Consider the following 14,374-nt stretch of genomic DNA (forward strand, 5'->3'; position numbering starts at 1 on the left):
AATCCACAGTCCATCTTTATGTTCCTCTGCATATGTGCTCCATGATGAGAGTCTGGTGGTATGTGGAAATGGATTGTGGATTAATAGGGACCAATTCTCACTATTAACTAGGGGTGCTCCGATCAGGATTTTTTAGGCCGATCACAGAAAGCAGTATCTGCCGATACCGATCACCGATACCGATCTTTTTAAAGCCTTGTTTTTATCATTTATAACTATTTATAGTGATACTCCAATCAGGATTTTTAGACAGTTATTCAGGGCCTGAATTTCATTTTTGAAAATGGGGGGAATTCCCCCCACAAGTTGTCTCTTGTGAGAGGAGAAGCAGCTTTCTCACAGAAGTCCGCTACTGATCCGTGGCTGTTTACCACAAACACAACATTTATCCATTATTTTGATTTCAAATCCAAACTTTGTCACTGAAAATTTTTTTTCAGCATTGCAATTGTTTTTTTACACAGTACAGTAATACAGTCTCTCACAGACATGTTTAAACACAGCAAATATAAGCAACACATTATTCAATGCTTTTTTGCTTTTGCATTTGCTTCTAGATTTATATGTTAAGTTGCTCAAGCAAGTGGCAAAACATTTAGACTACTTTTCTTACGTTATCACAAACTTACCATTGACAGAAATAGTCAGCTCTACTGCCTTTCCTTTTGCATTGAAATCTTTATTACAAGCAATCCATGCGGTTCATAACAAACTTTGTTTTGCTACCTCCACAAGTGCCATCTATTATTGCCTTGTTTATTTAAAAGTGCTCTTTCCCTTTAAACCTAGCCAAAAAGCCATATGTGTTGACTGTGAAACACAGTAGACTTTAATAATATGCATTTATGGTGTAATTACTAAATTTTCGTGTCAATCTATGTTCATATTTACTGCAAACAATGTGCTGTTACTTTAATTCTTAGCTTGCAGCGCTGCAAAAATAGCCTTGGTGCGGAAACTATCTCTGCACTGCTGCAGCCGCACCGCTGGAAAGCACTGCCGGATGCAACCATGTGCAGTGTTTATGCTTTATTAATTAGTGATGGGAAGTTCGGATCATTTTACCGACTCTGACCTTTGAGTCTCGTTCAGCAAAATGAATGAATCTTTTTTTGAGTAATTTCGTTCATTTCGTTCATTTTAACAAAATATAATTAAAATGTTACGTGTTACTTCCCTAATATATCTACTACTTACGCAAACGTTGATCACACTACAAACAATACAAAACTGCTATAAGAAACAGAAAAGATTAATTCATTGTTTACCTGAGTCTTCAGTCTATGAGTAGCTCACCACCTCTTATCTGACAAGTCTTCGGGTTTGGGAGTATGGGGCTGTCACGTGATGAACGAACGACTCGAAAAACCCGAAGACTCGAGATGAACTAATCAATTCTCTTTCCGGCTCAGACTGCATTGGTTAAAGCTTATGGGGCTGTCACGTGATGAACGAACGACTCGAAAAACCCCGAAGACTCGAACCAGGTGAACTACTTGACTAATTCCAGTACAGAACCTATAGGATGTTGCGCATGCGCGACTGAACGAATCACTCCCCGAGACGACTCGTTCTTCCCGAGTCATATTAAAGATTCGTTCAAAACCGACCCAACACTATTATTAATGCGTTAACATGAGCGTGAAAAAAATAAGCACCACATATACACTGCAAACGGAGTAATGTGAACCTGGCATTATGTGTGTGCTGCGAGTGCGAGTGTGCATGAGCACATGATCTCCAGGAGAGCGTGCGAGCACTGAATGGTTAAACACTGGCAAGAATTAAAAAGTAATGCAATTTATATACTTCACTGACGATGTGACACTGTCTCGATTGTACAAGTGACCATTCCTGTGTCAACTGTACAGCGTGCAGCTCGCTTATAGACAGACGCGATGTGTCGTGATTTGAAGCCATTTGCGTATTTTGAGAGAGAAAGAGGGAGAGCGCGCGCGCGGTAATTCCCTCACGCTGTTTGTGAAATTACGTCTCACACAAGGTTTTCAAATTACTTTAGAAGTTATTTAATGAAGAAATATGTTTTTATTATAATGAATTATAGAATTATAATGATTTCACCCACGCCGGACAGAGACTGAGACGGTGTCGCTGCATGTTGTGCTAAACCTCTCACAGCATCGTCATCAGCTTGAGATCGTTTTTTTGAGATCGGCCTTTTTAGAGACCGACATCCCAACATGGTTATCGGCCGATAGTGATTGGTAGCCGATCAATCGGAGCACCCCTACTATTAACTAGTTGCTTATTAGCATGCCTATTAACAGATTGCACCTATTGTGCATTACCATATTCTTCATCCCTAATCCTACCCAATACCTAAAGTTAACAACTACTTTACTAACTATTAATAAGCAACAAATTAGGAGTTTACGTCATCAGCTTGAGATCGTTTTTTTGAGATCGGCCTTTTTAGAGACCGACATCCCAACATGGTTATCGGCCGATAGTGATTGGTAGCCGATCAATCGGAGCACCCCTACTAGTTAATAGTAGGGGTGCTCCGATTGATCGGCTACAATATGTGCATGACCATATTCTTCATCCCTAATCCTACCCAATACCTAAAGTTAACAACTACTTTACTAACTATTAATAAGCAACAAATTAGGAGTTTATTGAGGCAAAAGTCATAGTTAATTGTTTGTTAATGGCAAGAATTCAACCTTAAAATATTAACTAGTTGCTTATTAGCATGCCTATTAACAGATTGCACCTATTGTGCATGACCATATTCTTCATCCCTAATCCTACCCAATACCTAAAGTTAACAACTACTTTACTAACTATTAATAAGCAACAAATTAGGAGTTTATTGAGGCAAAAGTCATAGTTAATTGTTTGTTAATGGCAAGAATTCAACCTTAAAATAAAGTGTGACCAAAAAAACGTCCATGAATGTTAGACTTGGTAGGGCATATGCATTTATAAATGTTTTCTGAGACCTGCCATGGAACCAATGATCTCCGTTTTTTCTTGCTATCTCTGTTCTTATGTTTTTGTATTCACTGCCATTACTTTGCCCTGCTAATGGTCATAAATATGGCAGATGAGCAGAAAAGTTGCATGACTGAAACAGATGAATAAGTCTTCCGGAGTCATTTACAGAAAATAATCTTTTATATCTTTCAAAACTTATTTACAGGTGCCTTTTATGAAGATTGGTCCCATGATATGCCTGAACCAATGCCGTTTGGCCCTGTAATGTTTTTATTATTTATTAGCTCTAAAAAGGGGAATATTTATGACGAATTATAACTGGTTATGATTCATAATAAATATTTAGATTATATCTTCGAATTAACTGCAGCAGAATCAATATTACAATTATTTGATCTGTCCGTCCACCGAGCAGACAATATAATCATTTATCAATTCAAGGAATGTTTATTTTTTCTGGCCACGCAACAATAAACTGTCCTTCTTTGTTAAGTGCTTGCATTAATTTAGCAAAATGTAGCAAGGGTTCACACATTCATTGACTTCGAACTGTGAGAAGCAAACAGTGAAGGCATAATTTTTTAATTACCCATTCTCTTTTGTTGTATGAAAACGTCTAGGTTACTTGTGTAACCCTCATTCCCTGAAGGAGGGAACGGAGACGTTATGTCAGTGACGGACGAATTGGGATCTCGCCCGAGAGCCCAATCACCTTTGAGTGTTAACTAAACAAACCAATGACCGTTGGCGTGCGTGTTACGCCACGCGCACCCCGCCCCGCAGCGCGGGTATAAAAGGAGAGCACGTGCAAACGCACATCAGTTTTTTGCTGAGGAGCCGAGACTACGTGCCCCGGCCGTACAGCGGTGGTACAGCAACTGTGGCGACAGAACATAACGTCTCCGTTCCCTCCTTCAGGGATCGAGGGTTACACAAGTGATGATGTACGCAACGGTCGCAGTATTGTTCATACGGACCAGTACGTGCTTGTCGTGAAACAGAGACTTGAAGCGGCGTAGAGCCAGCCATACTGCTTGCATCTCGAGGCAGTTGATATGCCACTGCAGTCGGGGGCCCGACCAGAGCCCCGCAGCTGCATTCCCATTGCACATGGCACCCCAGCCCCTGGCAGAGGCATCTGTTGACACAACAACATGCCTGGATACTTGCCAAAAGGACACCCCTGTCCAAAGAAAGGCAAGATCTGTCCACGGGCTGAGGGTCTGACGGCAGAACGGGATAACAGAAACCTGGTAAGTGCCGTGTTGCCATGCCCATCTCGGGACCCAGTCGTGAAGCCAACGCTAAAGCGGTCTCATATGAAGCAACCCGAGCGGCGTGACAGCGGCTGCGGATGAGACTGGGTCTCGTGCACCGCCGTCCTCGCCCTCTTGGGACCCGGAGGCAAAGGAAACTGCTCTTCCGTTGAGGTTTTTGGCACCACTGGCTGGGTAGCCAGCGGAGTAAAAGAAAAAAAACGCCGGGGGAAGGAGTGGTGTGGTCACCATCTCCTGAAGAGCCAGATCCAAGACCCCCGGGTCGCCCGTCCCAGGGACGCCGCCCGCCCTGGCGCTTCATGGGCTTGGCAGGGGCGGAGACGGGCTGCGCTGCTTTCCTGCGGCCAGCTCCACGCTGCGGCCGTTGTGAAGGCTGCTGTTGCGGCCGAGCTGGAGCGAAGATGGAGGTGCGGGGCGCTGCGGGGTGCGCGTGGCGAAACACGCACGCCAATGGTCATTGGCTTGTTTAGTTAACACTCGAAGGTGATTGGGCTCTCGAGCGAGATCCCAATTCGTCAGTCACTGACGTAACGTAGAACGTGACTGACTGAATGGGAACAAGTAGATCTGGCATTCTGCCCAACATCTCATTTTGTGTATGACGAAAAAGGGTTGAAAGAACCTGATGGTGTGTCAAAAAATTATAATTTTTGGATTAACTGTTCCTTTAATGATCTCTATTAAGTTGTCTGCTGCCAGCTTAAAGTTATAATATACCTTGTTGTTGTTGTTGGGAAACTTTAACTTTCACAAAGAGATAATTGTCAAGCATGAAGAAATTCAACTAATCTTAAAAGATGCTTTTTAAATCTACTTCGAATCTGTCTTTATAGGTGTATATGTAATAAAAAAATTAGGTTTAAGTAGATAAACCTTAAGTTTAGCTTTCTTTATCAGCGGTATGATTGGTTGGCATTGTTGCATTATGGGAAATCACAGGTGAATGAGCTGGGATGCTCTAGACATGTTGATTGTAAATCTTTCCTCTCGTGTGCACCTAACATATCCTGTCTATACTGTTTCCTTAAAAGGGAAAGAAAAGCCAGAGTGATGGAACAGTGGTGAGCATGATGGCTGCAGGTTTGTTTTATTACAGTGTATGCTGTAATTTTATTACAGTGTAGTTGGTAATGAGTCATCTCCACCCAACTCCCCTCTGCCACCCTTTATTCCACCCTAGTTCTTTCATTCATATGGATTTGTTTATTGAACACAGATGAAGTTACACGTGAATTGAAATGTTGGGCGAACTCCAAATGGCATTTTTGCACCCTTGAAAGGCACTTCTACCCTCAGGGTTGTTTCAAACTAGAATGGCCAAGAGGCAATATTTGTTTTTTGTTTTTTAAATTGTACAAGAATCTTACATACATTTGCTACATCTCTAAAATAATAATTTTTAAGTGTCAGCGGCGTACAGTCACAAATACACACATACAGTACAGTATGAGACAGTAACGCTCTGCCCTTGTGGGTAGGACATCATAATGTTTACTTCCAAATTGATTTCACCCATTATTTGGCTGCGATCCCAAAATCATTAAAACTCCAGCTGGTATCCATTAAAACATCCATTGTGAATTTCTTCTAGCATTGCACATCATCATATGCCACTGACCGCAGATTCCCTCAGGAATCTCTGTTGGCTGTTCCAGTAATAGTAAGAGCAAAAGAAAAACCAAACCTGACAAAAGTTAGAATTAATTGGGTTATGCTGGCTTCCTAGTCTATGGTAATGGGGTTGGAATGGGTCAGCGAGTTACTGACAACAGCCCTATTGAGGTCTGTCAATACTCTAGACTTTGGTGGCAGGGTTCAAGCCAGGTGAAAGAACAAAGCCTTCCCTGTGTGTGTATGTTCGCTTTAACCACCCAGGACCTCGTGAATACAAGTTTGGATGTTGTGTGGTCGCTTACCCCACGTCCCCTCACTGAACTGACTATTGACTCATGAAATGCTGCTCATCAATTCTGAATTTAATGGAACAAATCTGGAAAGTTCCAAATGCCACTGTCAACAGAGTGATCTCATTCGGTTTCTGTGTTTGTACGCAAAGTGAACATACATATTTGCTGCATTTGGATAGACACTGAAATGTAAAGTATTAACATATTGACAATATTTAAAAAGGATTGTAAACCATTTGACACAAAAAGAGACATACACATCTTTAACTGGTGTCAAATCAAACATTAACATGTTTTATTCATTTTTGCTTAGTGATCATATATACAATAAAATCAACCAGTCAGTTTCTATTAATTCAATATTCTGTTAAGGATTATGTTACGAATAAATGAATGTTTGCTCACTCCAAAGATGTTATCAAACAAAAATAGATTTATTAACAAAATAAAGTGAAAATCAACAACAAAAGGAGCAAATTCAGGAGTGGACAAGGCCAAAATAACAAACAAAAATGACTAGTTTTAGTACCCACTAAATTCCCTAAAAAATAAATAAAATAAAAATACAGCACAACTTACCTAAATCCCTTAACCCAAAACATAGAACAAACAATATATGCAAAAGAAAAGCCGTCACACTCCCTACTTCCTTTAAACAAAGTATTTACAAAAGATATTCACACAATATAACTGAAGACAAAATTAATTCTAAGAATTGGAAATCAAATGGAGCACAAGCAAGTTTTTCAAACCATACATAATCACAGAGAAAACCAAGACAGCGCAAAACAAATGGCACGCATTCGGCCCCCCTATAGAGTGTTTGGGTAAGTCCTTTTCACTGGAACCAGGAGCAGACCACAATCAGGACCAAACCAATCAGGATCTCTGCTGGCATTGAGTGCAGGCCACACCTTCTCCTGCACAGACACAATCAGAAACACATACACATACTTCTAAAAACCTAAGATGTAACAATTCATAAACGTATGTATGTTTCAGTACAGGGAAAATAAAACACTTTCAGAATATTGTTTATGTGGGTTAACGTTAAGGCATAAGGGAAATTTCTGCAAAAAAAAAATGCTCTGTTGCCTTTTGTTAATAATGTAGCAGTGTATAAAGCACAGCTCACACAAAAGTCAGTTTCAAAACAAGGTGGTTTCTGTTAGTTAACATGGTGAATCTGCATGACCAACTGTTGCAAAATCTTTGTAATCTTTCATTCTTGATCGTATGGATTCCTATTAAAATGACTGGATTTCACAGACAGAATTTTTTTGAACAATGCCAAATGTGACTGCACCTTTATAATAAAACTTTACATATACCTATCTACAGTATCAATACTAATGTAATAATATCGATTGCAAACATGAAAATCATTGTTACAACTCCAAATATGGACCTACTGTTGATATCTGTTGTTGTTTTCTAGCTCTACCTATGTTTACAACTGATTTCTTAAAGAGCAGGTCATATTGGTTTTTGAAAAATATCTCTTTTGCAGTTTATAACGTAGCTATCCTTAAATGAAAACAATCTGCAAAGTTGTTAATCAAAAAAAGTGCACGATAAGTAAACATTCTGAATTGCCTTAACGAGTCCTCATATTTTAGAATCTTTTGCCTGTTACAGGTATACGTCACTGGGTAACACATTTGCATAATCCCCGCCTGCCCGCAAAATATGAACACAGTCTGCCCTGCACACAAACAAGCACTCGGCTAACGTATCTACCATTATTGTTTTAAGTGTTCACAGTTTAGCAGCTAAAATTTAGCTGTGGGCACGATTCGCTTGCATTAGTGTTTTTGCATATTATGTCATTGTTATAAGAACGGATTGGAGCACTATATTATTTATGTAAAGGTGCTTTGTCAATGGTAGCGCTCGCTAATGCCGAGTTCACACTGCACGATTTTAGCCCGATTTTTCACTCGCCGACAGATTTTGCGAAATCGCCGACAAATGCCCGAAATCGGAGGCAAATCGGTGCTCGTTCACGCGAGTGACAATCACGCTGTGTGAAATGAGTTCTGACTGAAAAACACATCAGCGATGACCTACAGCCAATGAGAGACCAAGATACAGGGCAGCGGGAAGTTCGGGAAGGAGTTATATGAAACGTAGTTTGCGGACCAGTGTTGCCAAATCCACGATTGCCGCTGGTTGTTTTTTATGTCAGCAGGTTGAAGCGACCCCAATAATGTGATATTTAGGCCCTGGAATGTGAATTGTACCAGGAGAACCCCGCCAAAAAAAATTTGTTTTACCCCCCGAACGCGATTTTTACTGGGGGACCACCTCGAAAGCAATTGGGCTATTTTCAGGCAAGATTTGAGTAGTAATTGGGCAGATTTTGTAGCGAAATCCTGTCGTCGTTCCATCGTGCAGTGTGAACACAGCAACAATTGTATGCTACCCCAGATAGTCATTCAATGTGAAACCAACAGAAATGCGACGTCTTTGAAAATCATGCAGTGTGAACTCGGCATAACTTGCTCAAGGACTCCTCTCTGTTCCAATCACAACAGGCTTGGCCAGCTGACCAATCAGAGCAGTGTAGACTTATGGAAGGGAGGGGTTTGCTCCGAACTTGCTTGGAATGAATCGTTTCGAAATCATTGGCAAATGACTCTAATATTAGATGTATATTCTGAGAAAACCTGACCTGGTCTTTAAGTCCTGCTATGCTTTTCATTGCCTTATTGGGCAAATGTGAGTTTAGATGCCAGATGTGTGTTGCGATGAAGGGGTGATTTTGACTATAACTGAACAAATGGGTGAAGAATGAGGAGAAGGGTTTGGATCAAGGCGGGAGACTACTGTTGCTTGGTTCTTTGTCTGCCATGCCGTATTCTATAATTTCAGTCTTGGCAGTTATTTTACCCAGTTTTGGTTCTTGATTCTGAAGCGTACCCTTGTAAATGAGTGTGGAATATGTCTAGAGAGGCTGACAGACAGCTCTGTGATGGAGAGAGAAGAACTGAGAGGGCTGTTTTTCAAAAGACAGGCCTTTTAATTTGGGTGGATTTGGCCTGGTCTCTGTCTCACACCCACACATGGAAGTTTGTATCACAAACTGGGAAAAAAGAGAACGTTTCAACAATTAAACATTGAAATTCTGAAAGTGAATTATTTGAAACATAATTTAATGAAAACATAAAAGCCCCGCTTATTGCTCATTGGCTGTCCTTTGCCATTTTCTCTTTTATAAATATGGCTTCAAAGTCTCATGTTTTGTGTGGTCTAACATGCCCAATTCAACATGCACCCGTTTCAACTTCTGCGGAGGACTCCCATTCATGTGGTCGGGTCGTCTCACTGCGGTCTTTTCCAGCACTCTTCGTGTATTCAATGTGTCTATTGTTAAAGTCTGCAGAGCCAAAACAGTGGCTTCTGCCTCCTAATGGAAAACATTTTATTTGAACCAGTTTGATGCTTCTCAGAAAATTGCCATGTTGAGACGAAACCACCATAAAATGAACTCGGGGAATATCCTGCATAGTTCTGTGAGGCTCCACTGTTCAATTCAATTCAATTCAATTCAAGTTTATTTGTACAGCGCTTTTCACGATACAAATCATTGCAAAGCAACTTTACAGCAAATTAAGTTTCTATAATATTTAGTGGTAGCTTATCAGTGGTGACTGTCAGTCAATGTACATATGGCAGAAATGTACAGAAAAATCAATTAAAGATGTAATCAAACAGATGATGAACACTATTAACAGCAATTATTATATGATGCAATCAAACTTATAGCAAAATGTGGTAGTTCTGTATGTTGTTTCAGGGTTGGCATCATCTGAGCTCCTCTGAGGGGTTGGCATCATCTCTTCTCAGGTGTTTTGGATCCAGACCAGAACACCTGAACAACAGAACAACTGTTGCATCTAAAAGTGTGTAACATCTGTTGAAACAGGTTATTGCACCATAAATGAGCACAGTATCATCTTTGTGTACGGTTTCAATTACAAAATTGTCTTTCAAATTCACTTTGAAAAAAATCAAGATCCTCCAATTCTTCTTAGCCATGCTTAAGCTAATGAAGCTACTGTATTTGCTGTATATTGAGTTGTTTGTATGATTCCTTGAAGGTTAAAAAACATATGTCAGAAATGACTGGCACTATCAGCCCTCACAATCCTACACATTTCTGCATGGTCTGTTGGGCAATATTTCACTGTGAGGTCCACACCAGTGTGGGTGCACAGTGGACACAAAAGGGTCGCTCTTGAGCATCTCTCTAAAACCTACAGTACAATGGCAAATAATACTCTTTATGGTCTCAAGGACTTGACAGATTTTTAAAGTAAAATATGCACAAACCCAAAGAGAAGTAATTTCAATTGAATTCTTATTTATTTTTATAGCACATATGACAATAAATATTGTTCCAAAACAGCTTTACAGAGAATTTTACCAGTGAGCAAGATGGGAGAAGCTCCACAGAAGAATACTAGACAAAATATAGTTAAAAAATATGCAGGATAGGAACGCTTATTTTATAATTTTTTTATTTCATTTTATTTTATTTAGAAGTATGTTTTTTTTCTTTTTTCTGTTAAAATATGGTTGTCAGTAAAATAATCATAATTACTCGTTATTACATTATTGTCATAATATCATTACTGATCATTTCTGACTAGTCTTTAGAAAGCAAAATGAAATACTAATGAAACTCTCTCTCTCTCTCTTTCTCAGGAATTTCCCTATTTTAAATTACCAATACATATTTTATAAAGGTAAATAATTATTAGAAATTATTAATGTACTGACTTAATGTATTTACTTTTGGTAAAGAGTCAATCTTCTGATAGAGAGTCTCCAATCCCAAATAGCTATATATTTGTTCATATATAAAAAATAAAAAAAGAAGAAAAAAAAGAAATCTGAATTGTATATAATTGATGTAATTTTAATGAGATTGTTTATTTCCCTTAAATTCAACAAGCCATCAGAAACCCATCTGTTACGTTGTTTCACAATGTCCTTTGGCTACAAACAAGCTTTTCCAGAATTTCCCCAACTCTTTCTTTCTTTTCTTTCTCCCTCTCTTCTTACAATCAGAACCAGAGGAAGTGTTTTCTTAGTAGGTCCATTGAGATTTGAGCTGACGTCAGTCGTCATGCTTCCTCTTTATTGGAAATGCTATAGTTTATCCTTCCACTGCTTGACTAAGCATTGAGACACGCATGAATTCAGGAGGGGCATAGATGAAGGAATGAGAGAAAGAGTGAGAAAGGAAAAATGACACATGTAAGCACATGCTCTCAACTAATTCTCAATGCGCATCAGGAAGACAGACACACAGCTGTTACCACACACACCACATCCGACAACTCACACACATACGCACAGCGCACAGCCATGATGAGATTAACACCCTCAAATGGCCAGAAGATATGATTTGATATTTGTGATCTGCAGTAAACTCAAATGACAAATATGCAAACACAGTTTGTGGCCGCAAAACCCAACCTCTCGGTACGCTGATACTTTTTCTTATAACACCACACGTACACTTGTCCTTAAGTGATGCAAGTCAAGTTCACACACAAATAGTTGTGCCGAGAAATGATCATTAACAGTTGTATAACTGAAGAAAACAAAACTAAAAAAACGTACACATAGGTAATCAATTTACAAATATTTCAAAATGATGCTCATTTACATATATAATATAATATAATATAATAAATATAATATAATATAATATAATAATATTTGACTGCAGTCAAATCTAGGCCTAGAAATGCAATTTAAATCTACAGTGCCGTGAAAAGGTTTTTGCCCCCTTCCTGTTTTTTAAATGTTTTGCATATTTGTCACACTTAAAAGATTCAGATCATCAAACCAATTTTAATATTACGCAAAGATAATGCAAGTAAATACAAAATGCAGTTTTTAAATGATAACTTCATTTATTAAGGGAAAAAAGCTGTCCAAACCTACGTGACCCTACGTGAAAAGTTAATTGCCCCTCCTCTTAAATCATGAAAGAACTGTGATTAACCACATTATTTTAGAAAGCTGAGTTAAATTTCACTAGCCACATCCAGGCCTGATTACTGCCAGACCTGTTGAATCAAGAAATCACTTAAATATAACCTGTCTGAACAAAGAAAAGCATGCTTAAAGAGCAACACATCATGCTGCGATCTAAAGAAATTCAAGAACAGATGAGAAACTAAATTGTTGACATGTATCAGTCTGGAAAGGGTTATGAAGTCATTTCTAAGGCTTTGGGACTTCAGGGAACCACGGTCAGAGCCATTATCCACAAATGGAGAAAACTTGGAACAATGGTGAACCTTCCCAGGAGTGGTCAGCCTACCAAAATTACTCCAAGAGCGCAATGACGACTCATTCAAGAGGTCATAAAAGAACCCAGAACACCATCTAAAGAACTGCAGGCCTCACTTGCCTCAATTAAGGTAAGTGTTCGTGATTCAACAATAAGAAAGAGCAGGAACTTTTTCACACCACTGTATATAAGATGTGTCATGGTGACTGTCATGTTGAGATCACTTGACCGGCTAAATACGTATTCATATTTTGGTAAATGTAACTGCATGGTTAATGCACATTATTTCATTTACTAATTATTTTTGTTTGTTTATGCATGTGTAATGGCAGCTTATTAGCTGAAATCTGCCCCCTTTTGTCTGTAATTGGATGACCTCATGGTATGTGGGCAACTGCAGCATGGCCCATATGTCCGCATCTTTCCTGGACCGTTGCCTCCTTTTTCCGAATCTGCTAGGGCCATCGGCGCTTGTGCGTCTGTCTGTGTTGTGCACATCTCGAAGGAAGAGAAAGGGAAAAACCCTTCTTACGCACATGTGGTCAGACACCTCACTGGTCCTGTCAAACATGTTTTGCCTCATAATGACAGATTTCAGACCCAAGACGTGTATGCATTTCACCTTTACAGAGCGGTGTATGGATAGAAATGAAAGGAGGAAGAAATGTGAATAAAATTTCAAGAACACTTAAACGATACATCATAACTATACTTTGCAATAACAAATGAAGTTATCTGTTATCTAAATCTATCTATCTATCTATCTATCTATCTATCTATCTATCTATCTATCTATCTATCTATCCGTCCATCCGTCTATGTATCCATCCATCCATCCATCCATCCGTCCGTCCGTCCGTCGTATTATTTACATGTGCTTTTGTATTATGTCTTTGTTTTTATATTTAACATAATTCAATATTAGTTTAGATTGATTTAGATTAAATTGTTTAAACTAATTCAAGTATTTCATGTAAATATTCTCAAAAGCTAAAACTGGATTTAACATTGGGACCTGAGTCTTATCTAGAGACGGGAATGTTAGAGACTTGAAGGTGGTCTCTTGACTTGGGTCAGTAAGCAACCACCTAGCGACCACCCAGAACACCCTAGCAACCGGATACCAACGCACTACAAACCACACAGAACACCTCAGCCACCGCATACCAGTGCTCTGGCACCCACACGCGCACCCTAGCATTATGGCAGTTTTTCATGGGCAGGCGCTATTCACATTTTCTTCAGAAATATAAAAATGTTGTTATGCTTAGCTGCACTCGTTTAGCTATATATAACTGGTTTGGTCCAGTTTTGTGAGAATGTAAATCTTGTTCAGAAAATCCACTTTCCAGCTTTTCGGCATTGCCTTGGTGTTGTAGTCTACAGGTACCTCTCCATACGCTTAAAAAAAGAGAAAAAAAGAATTACCCACACCAAAGAGCTTTTTCTCCTGGTGTTCGGAGAGCAAATATGCTTGTGTGGCTTTGAACGTGTGGAGATTAAAGAGAAGTGGCGTCATTCGACAGAGCCCTGCTAAAATTCTGCTGCTGTGTTGTTCTGCAACTAGGAGACCCACCACAGCAAAGTCAGACACGCACAAGGGCTCATCTGTGTCCCAAAGCCACAGGGCACCGATTCACCAAACTCCCCCGTTTCTGTAAACACATCTATGCTTCAACAAGACCCACACACACAGCTCACGTCTATGCTTCATACATTTCTGTGGCGTGCAAGGAATGATGCAGACCCATTTACGTACATCTTGACATTAATTCAAGCGCATGATAAAACATGATGGTGTGTCATTTGTATGTATGTAAATGTGCTTTTTGTTGCTTTTGTTTCTTTTGTTGTTTTTTCGGTTGAACAGTATAGCCTTTTCAGCTTTTTTAATATATCTCATTATATTTAAAATA

The sequence above is a fragment of the Sinocyclocheilus grahami genome, unplaced genomic scaffold (assembly GCF_001515645.1).
Source record: "Sinocyclocheilus grahami isolate Dianchi unplaced genomic scaffold, SAMN03320097.WGS_v1.1 scaffold131.1, whole genome shotgun sequence".
Taxonomy (NCBI): domain Eukaryota; kingdom Metazoa; phylum Chordata; class Actinopteri; order Cypriniformes; family Cyprinidae; genus Sinocyclocheilus; species Sinocyclocheilus grahami.